General features: G+C 45.8%; 1 long non-coding RNA gene across 1 annotated transcript; it reads left to right on the top strand.

The window, feature by feature from the left end:
* Positions 1–11494: 11494 nt before the first annotated feature.
* On the top strand, positions 11495–14974 carry LOC129651291 (uncharacterized). Its single transcript, XR_008714089.1, has 3 exons — positions 11495–11946; positions 12595–12831; positions 14821–14974. It is a non-coding gene; the product is annotated as an uncharacterized LOC129651291 (long non-coding RNA).
* The last annotated feature ends 2179 nt before the right edge of the window (positions 14975–17153 follow it).

Here is a 17153-nt window from a genome sequence, read left to right as displayed (position 1 = left end):
TAACAGATATGTATTACCACACAGAAGATAGATACACAAGGACTTACTATATAGCCCAGGGAACTACATTCAATATCTTATAATAACCTATAAGAGAAAATAATTTTGAAAAATAATATAGCAGGAGCTGGCAAGATTGAACATCAACATCTTTAGGAATTAGTGAACTAAAATGGACAGGAATGGGTGAATTTAATTCAGATGACCATTATATCTTCTACTGTGGGCAAGAATCCCTTAGAAGAAATGGAGTAGCTCATAGTCAGTAAGAATCTGAAATGCAGTACTTGGGTGAAACCTCAAAAATGACAGAATGATCTCAGTTCATTTCCAAGGCAAACCATTCAATATCACAGTAATCCAAGTCTATGCCCCAACCACTAATGCCGAAGAAGCTGAAGTTGACCAGTTCTATGAAGAATAATCACAAAAAATGATGTCCTTTTCATCCTAGGGGATTGGAAGGCAAAAGTAGGAAGTCAAGAGATACTTGGAATAAAAGACAAATTTGGCCTTAGAGTACAAAATGAAGCAGTGCAAAAGCTAACAGAGTTTTATCAAAAGAACATGCTGATCATGTTGTTCAGTCACCAAGTCATGTCTGACTCTTTGCTACCCCATGGACTGCAGCACACCAGGCCTCTCTGTTCCTCACCATCTCCTAGAGTTTGCCCAAGTTCATGTCCATTGAATCGGTGGTGATATTCAACCATCTCATTCTCTGCTACCCTCTTCTCCTTTTGCTGGTCATAGCAAACACCCTTTTCCAACAACTCTACACATGGACATCACCAGATGGTCAATAGCAAACTCAGATTTTTTGTAGCTGAAGATAAAGCTCTATACAGTCAGCAAAAACAAGACTTGGAGCTGACTGTGGCTCAGATCATGAACTCCTTATTACAAAATTTAGGCTTAACTTGAAGAAAATAAAGAAAACTACTAGGCCATTTAGATGTGACCTAAATCAAATCTCTTATGATTATACAGTGGAGGTAACAAATAGACTCAAGAGATTAGATCTGGTAGACAGAGTACCTGAAGAACTATGGACAGAAGCTTGTAACATTGTACAGGAGGCGGTGACCAAAACCATCCCAAGAAAAAGAAATGCAAAAAGGCAAAGTAGTTGTCTGAGGAGGCTTTACAAATAGCTAAGGAAGAGATGCAAAAGGCAGGGGAGAAAGGGAGAGATATACCCAACTGAATGCAGAGTTTCAGAGAATAGCAAGGAGAGATAAGAAGGCCTTCTTAAATGAACAATGCAAATAAATAGAGGAAAACAATAGAATGGGAAACACTAGAGATCTCTTCAAGAAAATTGAAGATATCAGGAAATATTTCATGCAAGGATAGGCACAATAAAGGACAGAAACAGCAAGGACCTAACAGAAACAGAGGAGATTAAGAAGTGGCAGGCTTACACAGAAGAACTATATAAGAAAGGTCTTAATGACCCAGATAACCATGATGGTGTGTTCACTCACCTACAACCAGACATCCTGGAATATGAAGTCAAATGGGCCTTAGGAAGTATTTGTGGCTCAGCTGGTAAAGAATCCGCCTGCAATGAGGGAGACTTGGTTAGATCCCTCAGTTGGGCAGATTCCCTGGAGAAGGGAGAGGGTAACCCACTCCAGTATTCAGACCTAGAGAATTCCTTGGACAGTCCATGGGGTTGCAAAGAGTAGGACACGACTGACCGACTTTCACTTCCCTACAAACAAAGCCAGTGGAGGTGACAGAATTTCAACTGCGCTATTTTAAATCCTAAAAGATGATGCTGTGAAAGTGCTGTACTCAATATGTCAGCAAATTTGGAAAACTCAGCAGTGGCCACAGGATTGGAAAAGGTCCGTTTTTATTCCAGTTCCAAAGAAGGACAATGCCAAAGAATGTTCAAACTACCATCCAATTGCATTTATTTCATGCTAGCAAAGTTATGCTCAAAATCCTTCAAGCTAGGCTTCAGCAATACATGAGCCAAGAACTTCCAGATGTACATGCTGGGTTTAGAAAAGGCAGAGGAATCAGAGATCAATGCCAACATTTGTTGGGTCATGGAGAAAGCAAGGGAATTTCAGGAAAAAAAAAGTCTATTTCTGCTTTATGCTAAAGTGTGTGACTGTGTGGATCACACCAAACTGCAGGAAATTCTTAAAGAGATGGGAGTACCAGACCACCTTACCAAACTCCTGAGAAACCTGTATGCAGGTCAGGAAGCAATAGTTAGAACCAGACATGGAACAACGGACTGGTTCAAAATTGGGAAAGGAGTATGTCAAGGCTGTAAACTGTCACCCTGCTTATTTAACTTATATGCAGAGTACATCATGTAAAATGCCAGGCTGGATGAATCATAAGCTGGAATCAAGATTGAGGGGAGAAATATCATCAACCTCAGATATGTAGATGCTACCACTCTAATGGCAGAAAGTGAAGAGGAACTAAAGAGTCTCTTGATGAGGGTAAAAGAGGAGAGGAGAAAGCTGACTTAAAATTCAGCATTCAAAAAACTAAGATCATGGCATCTGGTCCATCACTTCGTGGCAAATAGAAGGGGGAAAAGTGGAAGCAGTGACAAATTTTATTTCTTGGCCTCCAAAATCACTGTGGACAGTGAGTGCAACCATTAAATTAAAAGATACTTGTTCGCTGGAAGGAAAGCTATGACAAACCTAGACAGCATATTAAAAAGCAGAGACATCACTTTGCTGACAAAGGTTGTTGGTTGTTCAGTCGCTCAGTCATATCTGACTCTGTGACCCTATGGACTGCAACATGCCAGGCTTCCCTGTCCTTCACTAACTCCTGTAGTTTGCTCAAACTCATTTCCATTAAGTCAATGATGCCATCCAACCGTCTCATCCTCTGTCATCCCCCTCTCCTCCTGCCCTCAATCTTTCCCAGCATCAGAGTCTTTTCCAATGAGTTGGCTCTTAGCATTAGGTGGACAAAGTATTGGAGCTTCAGCTTCAGCATCAGTCCTTCCAGTGAATATTCAGGACTGATTTCCTTTAGGATTGACTGGTTTGATCTCCTTGCTGTCCAAGGGACTCTCAAGAGTCTTCTCCAGCACCACAGATTGAAAGCATCAATTCTTCAGTGCTCAGCCTTCTTTATGGTCCAACTCTCACATTCGTTCATGACTACTGGAAAAACCATAGCTTTGACTATACGGACATTTGTTGGCAAAGTGATGTCTCTACTTTTCAATACACTGCTTAGTTTTATGGAGAAGGCAATGGCAACCCACTCCAGTACTCTTGCCTGGAAAATCCCATGGATGGAGGAGCCTGGTAGGCTGCAGTCCATGGGGTTGCTAAGAGTCTGACATGACTGAGCGACTTCACTTTCACTTTTCACTTTCATGCATTGGAGAAGGAAATGGCAACCCACTCCAGTGTTCTTGCCTGGAGAATCCCAGGGACGGTGGGGCCTGGTGGGCTGCCGTCTATGGGGTCGCACAGAGTCGGACACGACTGAAGCGACTTAGCAGCAGCAGCAGCAGCTTAGTTTTATCATAGCTTTTCTTCTGAGGAGCAAGCATCTTTTAATTTCATGGCTGCACACTGATTTTGGAGCCCAACAAGATAAAATCTGTCATCTGTCACTGTTTCCATTTTTTCCCATCTATTTGCCATGAAGTGATGGGACCAGATGCCATGATATTAGCTTTTTGAATGTTGAGTTTTAAGCCAGCTTTTTCACTCTCCTCCTTTACCTTCATCAAGAGGCTCTTTAGCTCCTCTTCACTTTCTGCCATTAGCGTGGTGTCATCTGCAAATCTGAGGTTATTGATATTTCTCCCTGAAATCTTGATTCCAGCTGTATTTCATCCAGCTTGGAATTTTGCATAATGTACTCTACATATGAGTTAAATAAATAAGGTGACAATATACAGACTTGATGTAATCCTTTCTCAATTTTGAACCAGTCTGTTGTTCCATGTCTGGTTCTAATTGTTGCTTCTTGGCCTGTATACAGGTTTCTCAGGAGGCAGGTAAGGCCTGCCTCCTGACTCCTTGCTGACAAAGATCCTACAGTCAAAGCTATGTTTTTTCCAGTAGTCATGTATGAATGTGAGAGTTGAATCACAAAGAAGGCTGAGCACCAAAGAACTGATGCTTTCAAACTGTGGTGCTGGAGAAGACTCTTGAGAGTCCCTTGGACACCAAGGAGATCAAACCAATCAATGCTAAAGGAAATCAACCCTGAAAGTTCATTGGAAGGGCTGATGCTGAAGCTGAAGCTCCAATACTTTGGCCACCTGATGTGAAGAGCCAACTCATTGGAAAAGACTCTGATACTGGGAGAGATGGACGGCAAAAGGAGAAGAGGGTGGCAGAGGATGAGATGCTTACTCATCCAACTCAATGGACATGAATCACCAACTCAATGGACATGAATTTGAGCAAACTCTGGGAGACAGTGGAGGGCAGAGGAACTTGGTATACTGTAGCCCATGGAGTCACAAAGAGTTGAACACAACTTAGTGACTAAACAACAAAATGTATGTATGTATACATACATACACACACACACACACACACACACACATATATGAATTACTTTGCTGTGCCCCTGAAACTAATGCAATATTGTGAATGAACTTTGCTTTGATTTTTTTAAAAAAATCCATACAATGAAATGTTACTCAGCTTAGCCTCCAATTAAAATAAATAAATTTAAATTAAAAATAAAATCAAATCCTCCAGCATTTCAGAGAAAAAAAAAAAGAACAAAATAGTGCCATTTGCAGAGATGTGGAAGGAACTAGAGGTTGTCATACAGAGTGAGTTAAGTTGGAAAGAGAAAAACTAATAAAATGTGGCTTGTATGTGGGATCTAGAGAATGGTGGAGATGAACTTATTTGCAAAATAGAAATAGAGTCACAGACATAGAGAACAAGCTTAGGGTTACCAAGTGGGGAAGGAAGGGTTGGGATGAATTGGAAGACTGGGATTGAAGTTTATACCCTATTGATACCATGTATAAGATAGATAGCTAGTGAAAACCTACTGTATAGCACAGGGAACGATACTCAATGCTCTGTGGTGACATAAATGGGAAGGAAATCCAAAAAAGAGGATTTGTACACTTTGCTGTACAGCAAGAAACAGAATATTATAAAGCAACTACTGTTGTTTAGTTGCTAAGTCATATCCAACTGTTTTGCGACCCTATGGACTGTTTGTAGCCCACCAGGATCCTCTGTCCATGGAATTTCTCAGGCAAGAATACTGGAGTGAGGTGCCATATCCTTCTCCAGGACATCTTCCTGACTCAGGGATAGAACCCACTTCTTTTGCATCACAGGTATATTCTTTACCACTGAGCCATCAGGGAAGCCAAAAGCAACTATACTCCAATAAAAATTAATTTTTAAAAGTCCACATTTGAGGCCCTTTTTGAGTACACCCTGGCCCAGTGACCCTCCTGGGATTGCCTGTGATACACCCGGGCATAGTTTGTGTAGTGATGAAATTACTTTCCCATCTATCATCCAGACTGGCCTAGAAACTCCTGGCAAGCAGGGACTGTGTCTAGTGCATGGTTCCAGCAGAGAGCCCACACTGAACGGATGTACACTGGAGGAATGAGTAGATGGTCCCATGAATGAATGGATTCGCCAAGCAGACCATGTGCTTACAGGACAGGAGCGAGCATTCCTGGTGTCTGTCACCCCTGAGAGAGACTAGGTAGTGCTAGGGCTATAAGTCAGGACTCCAGAGACCAGCTGTAAGTCAGGCCAGGTAGGGTACAGCCATCCCTGGGCCCATCAGCCAATTCTAGGCAAAAAGGTACTGGAGTCTGCAAGGAGCAGCTGGACAGTGGGGTCAGAGAAAGTTTGGGCATCACATGGGCAGCCCTAGGGGTAGAAGGAAGGTACCCAATGGGACCCACCACAGCTCCCACACTGCTTTTCACATATGCATCCCTTCACTTCTCTCCAGACCTCTACGATTTCATATTTAACAGCAAAGAGCCCCCCTTCAACCATATTCTTCTCTGCTTCCAGAGTTACCTTTTTAATTCCAAAATTGAACATGTTGTTTCCCTGTTGTAGTGGGTTGAATGGCGTGTGTGTGTGTGTGTGTGTGTGTGTGTGTGTGCACATGCTCAGTTGCTCAGTCTTGTCTCTTTGCTACCCTACAGACTGTAGCCCACCAGGCTCCTCTGTCCATGGGATTTTCCAGGCAAGAATACTGGAGTGGGTTGTGATTTCCTCCTCCCGAGGATCTTCCTGACCCAGGGATCTAACTCTTGTCTCCTGTGTCTCCTGGATTGCAGGTAGATTTCTTTACCGCTGAGCCATCAGGGAAGTCCAAGTTGAACGGTAGCCCCACCAACAAAGATATGTCCATGTCCTAACATCTGAAATCATGAATGTGAACTTATTTAGGAAAAAGGTCTTTGCAGATAGGATTAAGTTAAGGATCTTGAAAAAAGACCTTTCTGGATTATCCAAGAGGGTCCTGAAAACAGTGACAGGTGTCCTTAAAAGAGAAAGGAAGAAGAAGGCTGAGATACAGAAGAAGGGTAGGCCATTAAAGATGGAAGCAGAGATTGCTAACTGCTACTGCGAAGTCACTTCAGTCGTGTCTGGCTCTAGGGACCCCATGGACTGCAGCCTACCAGGCTCCTCCATCCATGGGATTTTCTAGGCAAAAGTACTGGAGTGGGGTGCCATTGCCTTCTCCGGAAGCAGAGATTAGAGCAATGTTATCATAAGCCCAGAGATGCCTGAGCCGTCAGCAGCTAGAATAGGCAAGAAAATGATTCTGCTCTGGAGCCCTTGGAGGAAATGCAGCCCCGCTGACACCTTGGTTTAGGGCTTCTGGCCTCCAGAAAATAAATTTGTGCTTTCTTGAGCCACCAAGTTTGTGGTCATTTATTATGGCAGCCCTAGGAAACTTACACACCTGCCTCAAAGTCTTCAGTGGCCCCTCCTGGTCAGGATTAAATGGCCCAGGGAGCCTGCTGAGAGCTGATCCTGCCACCTCTCCAGCCTCGTTGCTCACCCTGCATGTTCCAGCTGTACAGAATTACTGATGGTCTCTGAGCATCCCACCAGGGTGATCAGGCATCCTGGTTTGCCTGGAACTGGCCTGTTTTTGGCACTGAAACTCCTGCATCCCAGGCAAGTCCTCGGTCTTGGGCAAACCAGAATGTTTTTTTCCCTTTCTGCCATGCTGTCTAAATCTTAATTCAGGCCATTCCCTCTGCCTAAATTGTTCAAAAAACTCCACTTTGGGACAAGACCAAAATAAGAGTCAACAGGGGCCGTCCAGAGGTGAGGGGTGGGCCACCTACACCTTGGGGAGCCCAAGCCTGGATCACGCTATGAACCATAAAGACAACATTTATCCTGCCGGGGACCCAGAGTCAGCTGGCAACAGAGCCTCAGGCATCAGCAGCCGTGAGGGGTTGACAACCTGGGTGTGGGTCTAGCCCCATAGGAAGCATCACAGTTGGCACTGGTGTGGGTGAACTAAGGCAGTGGCCCAGAGGAAGTGGCTATGGATGGGAGTCACTGCATGGCTGCTGGATAAGGAGGAGACACAGGCAAGGGCTTTTTTGGCAGGAGGAATCCAATGATCCTGAGGGTTAGAGACAAGCAGTCAAAATAACAGTTAGGAATGCATTTGGCAGCATGTAACAAAGCCTGAGCAGCTGTGGCTTAAATAATTAGAAGTTAAAGTTTCTCACAGAATAAGAAGTTCAAGACCGCTTGGCTAATTTATCAGGGCTGTGGTTCTTATCTTTTCTCTCACCTTCAGCATGTGGCTTTTCCCTTAATGTCTGATGATGGCTGCTCCCATAGATACGTCTTCCTTCTGGACCCAGATTAGGGGGAAAAGCCAAAACCCCTGGAACCATATCTGTTTATTCAGGGAGGGAAGTCTTCTTGCTCTTTTTTTTTTTTTTCTTTTAATGCAATAGCTCTACATACTTTTAAATTTATTTGTTGTGTTTTTTTGCCTGTGCTGGGTCTTTGTTGCTCCAAGTGGGCTTTCCCTAGTTGCAGCAAATGGGGCTACTCTCTCGTTGCAGTGTGAGGCTTCTATTGTGGTGACTTCTCTTGGTGCAGAGCGCAGGCTTTAGGGCACATGGGCTTCAGTAGCTGTGGTGTGTGGGCTTAGATGCCGGGCTGTATGTGGAATCTTCTTAGATCAGGGATCAACCCCACATCCCCTGCATTGGCAGGTGGATTTTTAACCACCAGACCACCGGGGAATTCTGGAAGACCTCTAAGAACCTCAGGCCACAGCACTTCAGCAAGGAAGTGTGTCACATGACTCTAACTGCAAGGGAGCCTGGAAAGGTGATGGTTCCCACTTTGCAACAAGGGAGAATGGAGTTGTGCTTGGCTTTTGGGTAGGCAATCCACAATATCTGCCACAGGGGACCATTCCTAGGACCCACTGGCTGGTGAGGTGTTTCATTTTCACAACCCTTGGTCTTGTCTCCGCTGTAAAGTAGTTTCTGCTTCTAGGATTGAAGTCAATTGACATGCAGGACAATGTGATGTTAGGTAAAGATGGATGAGGATTCTCAGAGATGCCTGCAGTTCTGTAGGATACCAGTGAGCTATGATAAAGCTGGACTGAGGCAGCCCCACAAGGCCCTAGAAGCTGTCAGGGTGCTCTGCACAGCAGTGGGTGTGATCAGCTTTGTCATGTAGGGCTTACTGATGACTGCAGTCTCAAGGGAGAAGCTGGGCAAAGGGATTGCCTGGAGAAGGGACCTTTAACTCAACTCTTTTGACAGTGAACATCTCACAAACTGAGCCCTAAGGAAGGAACAGAGACTGTTGTCGGGTGATGCCAGAGCTTTAAGGATGAGTTCAAGTTCACTGCCCCAAATCTGGATGAAGACTGAACCCAGACACTGAGACAAGTAGTGGGAAAAGTGGTTTAGGTGGGAGGGTGAATTGTTGTACTATTCACAACATAACAAATATTGAGATGATTTTGGGGGGCTGCTGGACCAGTCCCAGGGAAAGGAAGTTATCATTCAATAGTCATTCACTCAGTAAAATCTGACTTTATGCCTGCTGTGTGTCAGGCTTTGTATGAAGCAGTAGAGATACAAACCAGGAATATAGTCTTTGACCTCAGGAGGTATACAGTCTAGGTAGAGAGAAAGGTGTAAAACAGCTCATTATACAGTCAAGAATCCAATTATAGCTGAAGCATGCTAGGAAGGAGTCCAGGAGGCAGGGGACATCCAAGGAGGGGAAGAATGGGTCAGTCAGAAGAAACAGGATCTAACTGAAGTGAAGAAAGCCTTAGGCAGATCAATGGCAAGTCTGCTATGGCTGGAGCCCAGAGAGAGAGAGAAGTAGCTGGTGGCCCCAGTCTGCCAAGGAAGGCAGGGATTAGATCCTAATGGGCGTTAGACTGTAACGAGGGGTTTGGACTTAATTTTAAGGCTGGACTAGGCCCCTGTGACTCTGAAAGGTGGCAAGTATCGGATGTTGAAAAGAGGCAATGGGCAGGAGCCCATACTTCTCATGTGGGCCCCGGGTTACCATCAAACAGAACAGAAAGAGTCAGGCTCTGCTCCCAGACCAAACTTAGGACGTGCAAGCTGTGCCTGGTTCCTGGAAGTGACAGCTGGCTGGCAGAGAAACAGCTCCATGGAAGCTCGGACTGACAGGCTAAGGATCGCCCTCTGCCTTCTTTCAGTAATGAAATTTACGTAGGAAGGAGCAGAGATGGGAAGGGAAAGAGAGAGGAGGAACAGGTGCTGCCCCAGAAAGTGAAAAAGAAATTTTCCTCATAGGAAGCTTGCTGAGAAAATTGTTAGGTTTCATCACAGCTTCCTTCAATCAAGCTGAGGCTGGTAAAGGGCCACAAGTTTTAAGTGACTCAGATGCCAGACACCTGCTGGACCTCACTGAAGCCTCTGATGCCCAGTGAACAATAGGACTTGTTATAGTCAACTATAGAGTTATACAGAGTTGTGCAAACCTGTGAACTCTCTCTACCTGATCCCAAAGGCCAGAGGTCAATGCCTAATTCACACAACTGCCATGACCTGGCCCTTTTAGTTCCTCCTAAACTACTCTGTCCAACTCTTTGAGACCCCATGGACTGCAGCATGCCAGGCTTGATAATGGACAGGGAAGCCTGGTCTGCTGCAGTCCTTGGGGTTGCAAATAGTTGGACACGACTGAGTGACTGAACTGAAACTACTCTTGGTTGCTTCCCAGGAGTGTATTCTCTTTGTTGATTTACTCTTTTACAGAGCCTCATGGTCTAGATGGTCTCAAAATAAAGACATCCAACAGGCTTTGAGGGGCCAGAGCAGTTGAAAACTGAACCCAGTAGCAAAAGCCTTGCTCTACCCTGTAAGGCAAGACAGCGGATAGCATTGAACAAGTTTTCGGGAAGCAGGTGCTGAAGAAGGGGCTGAGCTGAACCAAGCCCAGTTTTAATCTGTAATCCTTGGGCTTTCACATGTTTTGACTGAAACACATAGTAAGAAATCGTCTTTTTTTGTGTGATGCAGAATTCACATTCCTATACACAATTGAAACAAAAGTTTTACAAAATAATAGTTACTTTTTCTACATGTGATGCACTCTTCAGTATTTCAAAAGTTGAAGATTACTTGGGAAGGTTGAGAAGAACAAAAGGACTGGGATTTGAGGACTTTGGTTGTCTCCATCAGCAAGCTCAAGGCTTCAGGAAACCAAGTTCATGTACACAAGTCAATTATTTTCCTTTATTCCATCAATGAACATTTAGAATTTGAAATTGAACAGCCGCTAACCACTTGGAGAGAAACATGTGGAGACATGGAGAAGCATCATAGTGAATGTCTTTCTTGGACCTTCCAGCCCAGCCCAGACACCATCCGAATGTGGTTGAGTGAATACCCCAGACAACGCCGCACTGAACAGAACAGCCCCACTGAGCCCTGCCCAAAGTTCTAAGCCACAGAACCATAAGAAAATAAAATGTTTACACCCCCTAACTTTAGGGATAGTTTTTAGAGCAAATTATAAGTGGGATAAGTGTGCAGAGATACTGTGGAGGCCAGCTTCAGCTGCTCAGCTCATGACAAGTCAGGAGTTAGAAACAAGGATGCTGTCAGAGTGCCCTATGGAGTCTGAGATGGAACACTTGAATCTGTCCCTGCAGCCATGTCTCAAGGAGCTGTTGTGTGTCCTGTGTTATATTTTAAACTGGGGAGATGGTGGGAAATGAGTTGCAGCCTCCATTTTCAAAGATTTGAAATTTAGGTGTAGGTTACAGAAACTAGACAACTGCACAAATGAATATCAACAACAGATGATGGAAGGTGCTTAAAGGAAACACACAGGATACCTTTCAGCAGGCAACAGGGCTTGCGCCCTCCCTCACTGGTCCATGTACTCCACCTGTGAAGGGTGAGAAGTCAGCTGGAGGAGCTCTGAACACCTGGCCAGGCAGATTCAAAGGGAGAGAAGTAAGAGCAGGAGCCCTGTTTCCAATGTAGAGTAGGGGTCAGGGAAGGACTTCCAGAGGAAGCAGTGCTGATGCTGAACCCTGAAGGATAGATCACACATAGCTAGGCAAAGAGGGAATAGCACATGCAAAGGCTGCATGGAACATCTGAGGCGCTGGAAGACAGCCAGGGTGGCTGGAGAGGAGCAAGGCCACACAAGTCCTAGAGGGATTTGATTCGGAGTGGGGAATCTCTGGCCCATGCTTATACCACCACCAAGAAGGAGGCCCTTATTTTATCATCCATTTAAAAATGTTTCCTTTGCACTTTGGAGTCTGTTTTGGGCAGGTATTGGGTGAGGAATTTGAGAAAACAAACGTATAAAACAAACCCAGGCTGCAGCTAATTAAGAGGAGGTTGCAGAAGAGCCGTTGGCAAGGCACCGCTTGCAGCAGACAGAAAACATATGGAGTATTTGGACATCTCCTAGGAGCGTGCAAGAGGTTAGTGGGGGAACGCTACTTCCCACTTCCTGGCAGAACAGATAAGGACACAGCCAGACACAGACCAGGGGCAGAAAATGGGTCAAGCCCATTTGTCAGGAGTCACTAGGACTTCCTGCCAGTGAGGGATACAAAGACAGGTGCCTCTCTAACATGGAGCCAGCTGGGTGGGCATCATGACTGAGGACAGAGGAGGCTGTTTCCAATGCCAGGGCAGCACAGGGAAATGGGGTGAGCAGGAAGGTGGAGAGGGGGAAGGACATACCTGTTCAGTGGTCAGCCCTACACACCTTCCGGTTTCAACCCATAGGCAGTGGTCTTGAGCCTGCCTGCTGTCCAGTGTAGCCTCAGATAGCAAGGATCCAGGAGAGGCAAAGAGCCCACCACTAGGGGCAGAGAGCGTGAGGGTGTTGGGATGAAGGCTCGATACCTGAACCCTGTGACTAAGCCACCCCCTGATTGTTTCTCAAAGAAGGGGTGGGCACACACAAAAGACAAGGGCCAATGGGACCAGGGTATTCATCAATCTTAGTCTTAGGGGCTTAGTGTCTGAGACACTGCGGAGACTCTCCAGTACGACAGATCCTGACTGAGAAGAGGGCCTGGGTCAAGGACCTCAGGGATTCATCTCCCAGCTTCCCTCTCCAGGGTTCAGGCTGTGGGGTTAAAGCTGGTTTACCAGCTAGACACCTAGTTACACATGGAGAAAGTGGACCAGGAAGAGAGGACAGCCAGACCTCTACCAGGCCACCCATCACTGGGACAGTGGCTCCAGGTCTGGCTGCCATGAAGAGAATTCGGAAGAAAGGAAAAGAAGCAGACTGCTCTCGTGGGAAAGATGACATGGACAGAGCGCATGGAGCCCCATCAATGAGTAAACTACTGGTGAGTATGTGTTCTTGGAAGCGCGCAGTGAGATGACCCCTGCCCTTGCCCTCATCCTCGCCATCATGCATCCTATCACAACAACACTGTTTGTGTCGGGTCCCCACCCTTCTCTCCCCTTCCACCTTCTTAGGAACTTGCTGCCATCAATTACACCTTTTATTTTCCAAACATCCACCAGCTCTTCTTAACTGGGTCATTTCTATCAGCATCTGGACACTCCCAAGTCTCTCCCATCCTCAACAAATGACTAAATCATTCCCTTGACCCCCACATGTTAGGGAACTGTTGACTAAAACTGCCTGCCTTGGCCAGGCATGATGATAACCACTTGCCTGAGTTGTCTTGCAACAGGAAGTCTGATAAAAAAAGTGGAGTTTCTAACCGGGAGAATTTGGGAGGGGACAAAGAGAAGGGAGGAGACCATACATCCTACCAACCTCCCAGAAACCCTCACGCTGGAATCCAACTGGGCTGAGAGATGTGTGCACAACCAGGGAGGGCCCTGAGTCAGACCAAATATGGGCCCAGCAAGATGACCGGCTAGAGAAAACCAGAAAAGTAACCCCATTACAACAAAACCTGGGACTGTGAACCACAGGGCAGAGCAGTTCTCCTGGGTTCCCTTACCTAGCTGCTTTCCACCTGGGTGCCCGTTCCCAATAAAGGCTTTTGCTTTGTCAGCACTTGTGTCTCCTCGGACAATTCATTTCCAAGTGTTAGACAAGAGCCTATTCTCAGGTCCCGGAAGGTGCTCCCCTTCCTGTAATGTACATACCCTCTCCATGGACAGCACTCATCTCCAAAGTCAGTCTACATTTTCTGTGTCCATTTTCTCACCTTCCAAGTCCTGACTCGCTTCTCTTCTGGGCACTCTGATCTGGCTTTGCTTTCATCGTTCTGCTGACAAACCTGCCGCTAAATCCACCAGTGGCGGCATGGCCCTAAACGGCACACGCAGCCCTGCCCCTCTCCATCTCTGCAGCATGCGGCCTGTTGACCACTGCGCCTTTGCTAGGACCCTCCGGCTTTTCACCCACTTCCCTGGTAGCTTCTTCCCTATCTCCTTTCCCCAGACTGTGTGCTGCCTCCACAGCCCCTCCTCCCATAGACAGGGGTTTTCAGCACTGGCTGCATATTAGAGTCACCTGGGGACCTTTTGGAGAAGGCAATGGCACCCCCCCACTCCTGCACTCTTGCCTGGAAAATCCCATGGACGGAGGAGCCTGGATGGCTGCAGTCCGTGGGGTCGCTAGGAGTCGGACACGACTGAGCGACTTCACTTTTACTTTTCACTTTCGTGCATTGGCGAAGGAAATGGCAACCCACTCCAGTGTTCTTGCCTGGAGAATCCCAGGGATGGGGGAGCCTGGTGGGCTGCCGTCTATGGGGTCACACAGAGTCGGACATGACTGAAGTGACTTAGCAGCAGCAGCAGGGGACATTTTACAAAGTACCAGCACCTGACTGCTCCTAATTAAAGCAGAGTCATAGAGAGGTCAGATGTGGTAGCTTTAACAACTCCAAAGTGATTCTGAAGGTGCAGCCAGGGTTTCAAGTCATTGCCCTGTGTGATTTCTTTCATGCCTCAAACTTTGTGGCCATCTGGGTACTAGTAGTCAGGCCCTATCTGCAGGCTCTGAGATGTCCAGAAATACCTTTGCTTCCCCAAAGGCAACAGGCCAGATGTCATCTTATACCGGAAATTGATTCCTCTCAGCTTTTGCAGAAACCATTCCAGAGTCTAATACACTTATGTAATGCTAAAGTCATTTATCTATATATAATCTACCTTCACATTTCCATAATGAATTAATTGGGAAGACATTTTCCTTCTGGCCTAAGGAAGACTTTAGTAGCATATCCAGAAGCAGGTTTATTATTTTTATCTCTTGAATTATGAATGAAAAAAATCTAGAATGCTAAAATACCTATGACTAAATCATGACGCTTTGTTTTGGTTCTCTGTCTCTCTCTCTCACACACAAGGGAAAAAAAGTCGCTGCTTTCTGCTTCCTGGTGCCCTGACCCTGATCCTGCCCCTCCTACGAGTCTATTCATCACACTGGAATGTGATTACCTGTCTCCCCAGCCAGACTCCAAGGCCTTTGAGGGAAGGGACCATGTCTTAGTCATCACTGCATCATCCATGCCTACCATTGTGCCTAGCAAAGGGTAAGAGTTTGTTGAATGAATGAATAGAATTTTACAGAATAAGCCACCACTCTGGTTACTTCTCCTAAATTGATTCATAAGGAGGAGACATAAGCTCTCAGCTTAGAAGCCATAATTGGAAGGCAGACTTGTATTGTCTGCAGATAGGATACGCTCCTCCTCTGGGCATAAACTTGAATGAGGGTCTTGTAGAGAATCCCAAGCCTGGCACACATGAGAGTCACTTGGATGGCTGGTGAAACTTATCCTGATCTCACTGGGATAAGGAACCTGTCTTTTCACACACTCCCACTGGCTGCAGACCAGAAATGGAGGACAGTCTGGCACTCCTCAAAGGCAAAGTTTCCTTTACTCAAATATTTGGGAAATAAACTGAGGGGAAAAACACTGAAACAAGGAAATTCACAAGTAACCCAGGTAGGAGACAATTTTCTGCAGTGAGACTTGTCCCAGCACCACTTGCTGGGGTGGAAAGCAAAAACTGGGCACAGAAGTGATGCTATAGACGGTGTACAGGGGCTCACCAGTCTGGCAGCCTCCCTTATGAGACAAGGAGACCCCATGTCTCCCCGGGGAGATAAACTTAAGGGGTTCCCACAACCCCCTCCTCAGTTTTGATAGTTTGCTAGAAGAGCTCCCAGAATTCAGGAAAACAGTTTATTTACTATTTATTGCCAGTGCAGATGACCACCCCATGGCAGAAAGCAAAGAACTGAAGAGCCTCTTGATGAAAGTGAAAGAGAAGAGTGGAAAAGCTGGCTTACAACTCAACATTCAAAAAAGTAAGATCATGGCATCTGGTCCCATTACTTCATGGCAAATAGATAGGGAAACAGTAGAAACAGTGACAGACTTTATTTTGGGGGCTCCAAAATCACTGCAGATGGTGACTTCAGCCATGAAATGAAAAGATGCTTGCTCCTTGGAAGAAAAGCTATGACTAACCTAGACAGCATATTAAAAAGCAGAGACATTACTCTGCCAACAAAGGTCCATATAGTCAAAGCTATGATTTTTCCAGTAGTCATCTATGGATGTGAGAGTTGGACTGTAAAAAAAAAAAACTGAGTGCCGAAGAATTGATGCTTTTAAATTGTGGTACTGGAGAAAACTCTTGGACTGCAAGGATATCAAACCAGGTCCTAAAGGAAATCAGTCCTGAATATTCATTGGAAGGACTGATGCTGAAGCTGAAGCTCCGATACCTTGGCCACCTGATACGAAGAACCGACTCATTGGAAAAAAGCCTGATGCTGGTAAAGATTGAGGGCAGGAGGAGAAGGGGATGACAGAGGATGAGATGGTTAGATGGCATCACTGACTCAATGGACATGAATTTGAGCAAGCTCCAGGAGTTGGTAATGGACAGGGAAGCCTGGCATGCTGCAGTCCATGAGGTCGCAAAAAGTTGAACATGACTGAGCAACTGAACTGAACTATTATAAAAGATACAACTCAGGAACAATCAAACAGAAAGATCATAGAGCAAGGTGTGAGGGGCTTGCATACCACTCCCAGCACTTTGATAAGCCAGAAGCTCTCAGAAACTCCACCCCACCCCCACCATAGTTTTTTATGATTTCTTTATGCAGGCGTGATTGATTAGATCATTGGCCATTGCTGATTAACTTGATCTCCAGCCCCTCTTTCCTCCTGGGTGATCAGGTTGGGGCTAAAAGTCCAATCTTCTAGTCATTTCTTGGTCTTTCAAGGGCCCCCAGCCCCTATCCTGAAGCCATCTGGAAACTATCCCTCACTGATGCTATCCTGAAGCTAGTCCCACTCCTCTGGCCCCTCACCCCAACCCCTCTATCCCATCATCTTATCAGCCAACAAAAGACACTCATCACTGGAGATTCCAAGGAACTAGGGACTAAGACCAAATATAATAAAAGATGCTTCTATCAGTCAGGAAATTATAAGTGTTTTAGGAGCTCTATGTCAGGAACGGGGGACAAAGCTCTAGAGGAAGAAACATGGTGGGGGTACCTTTCGAAGTAGAGACACCCCAAAGTGTTTCTAAGCCCTCAGGCCCCACTTCCTCACCTCTCCTACCGGCATGTCACAGGCCACCAAGGGCCTCCCTGTCACTTATCTCATAGGTCCAATTTGACCATTCCACAGGCATCTATGAAGCACCTGCTGGG

This window comes from Bubalus kerabau, chromosome 4 (assembly GCF_029407905.1).
Source record: "Bubalus kerabau isolate K-KA32 ecotype Philippines breed swamp buffalo chromosome 4, PCC_UOA_SB_1v2, whole genome shotgun sequence".
NCBI classification, from domain to species: domain Eukaryota; kingdom Metazoa; phylum Chordata; class Mammalia; order Artiodactyla; family Bovidae; genus Bubalus; species Bubalus kerabau.
This window is presented reverse-complemented; position numbering and strand designations above follow the sequence as displayed.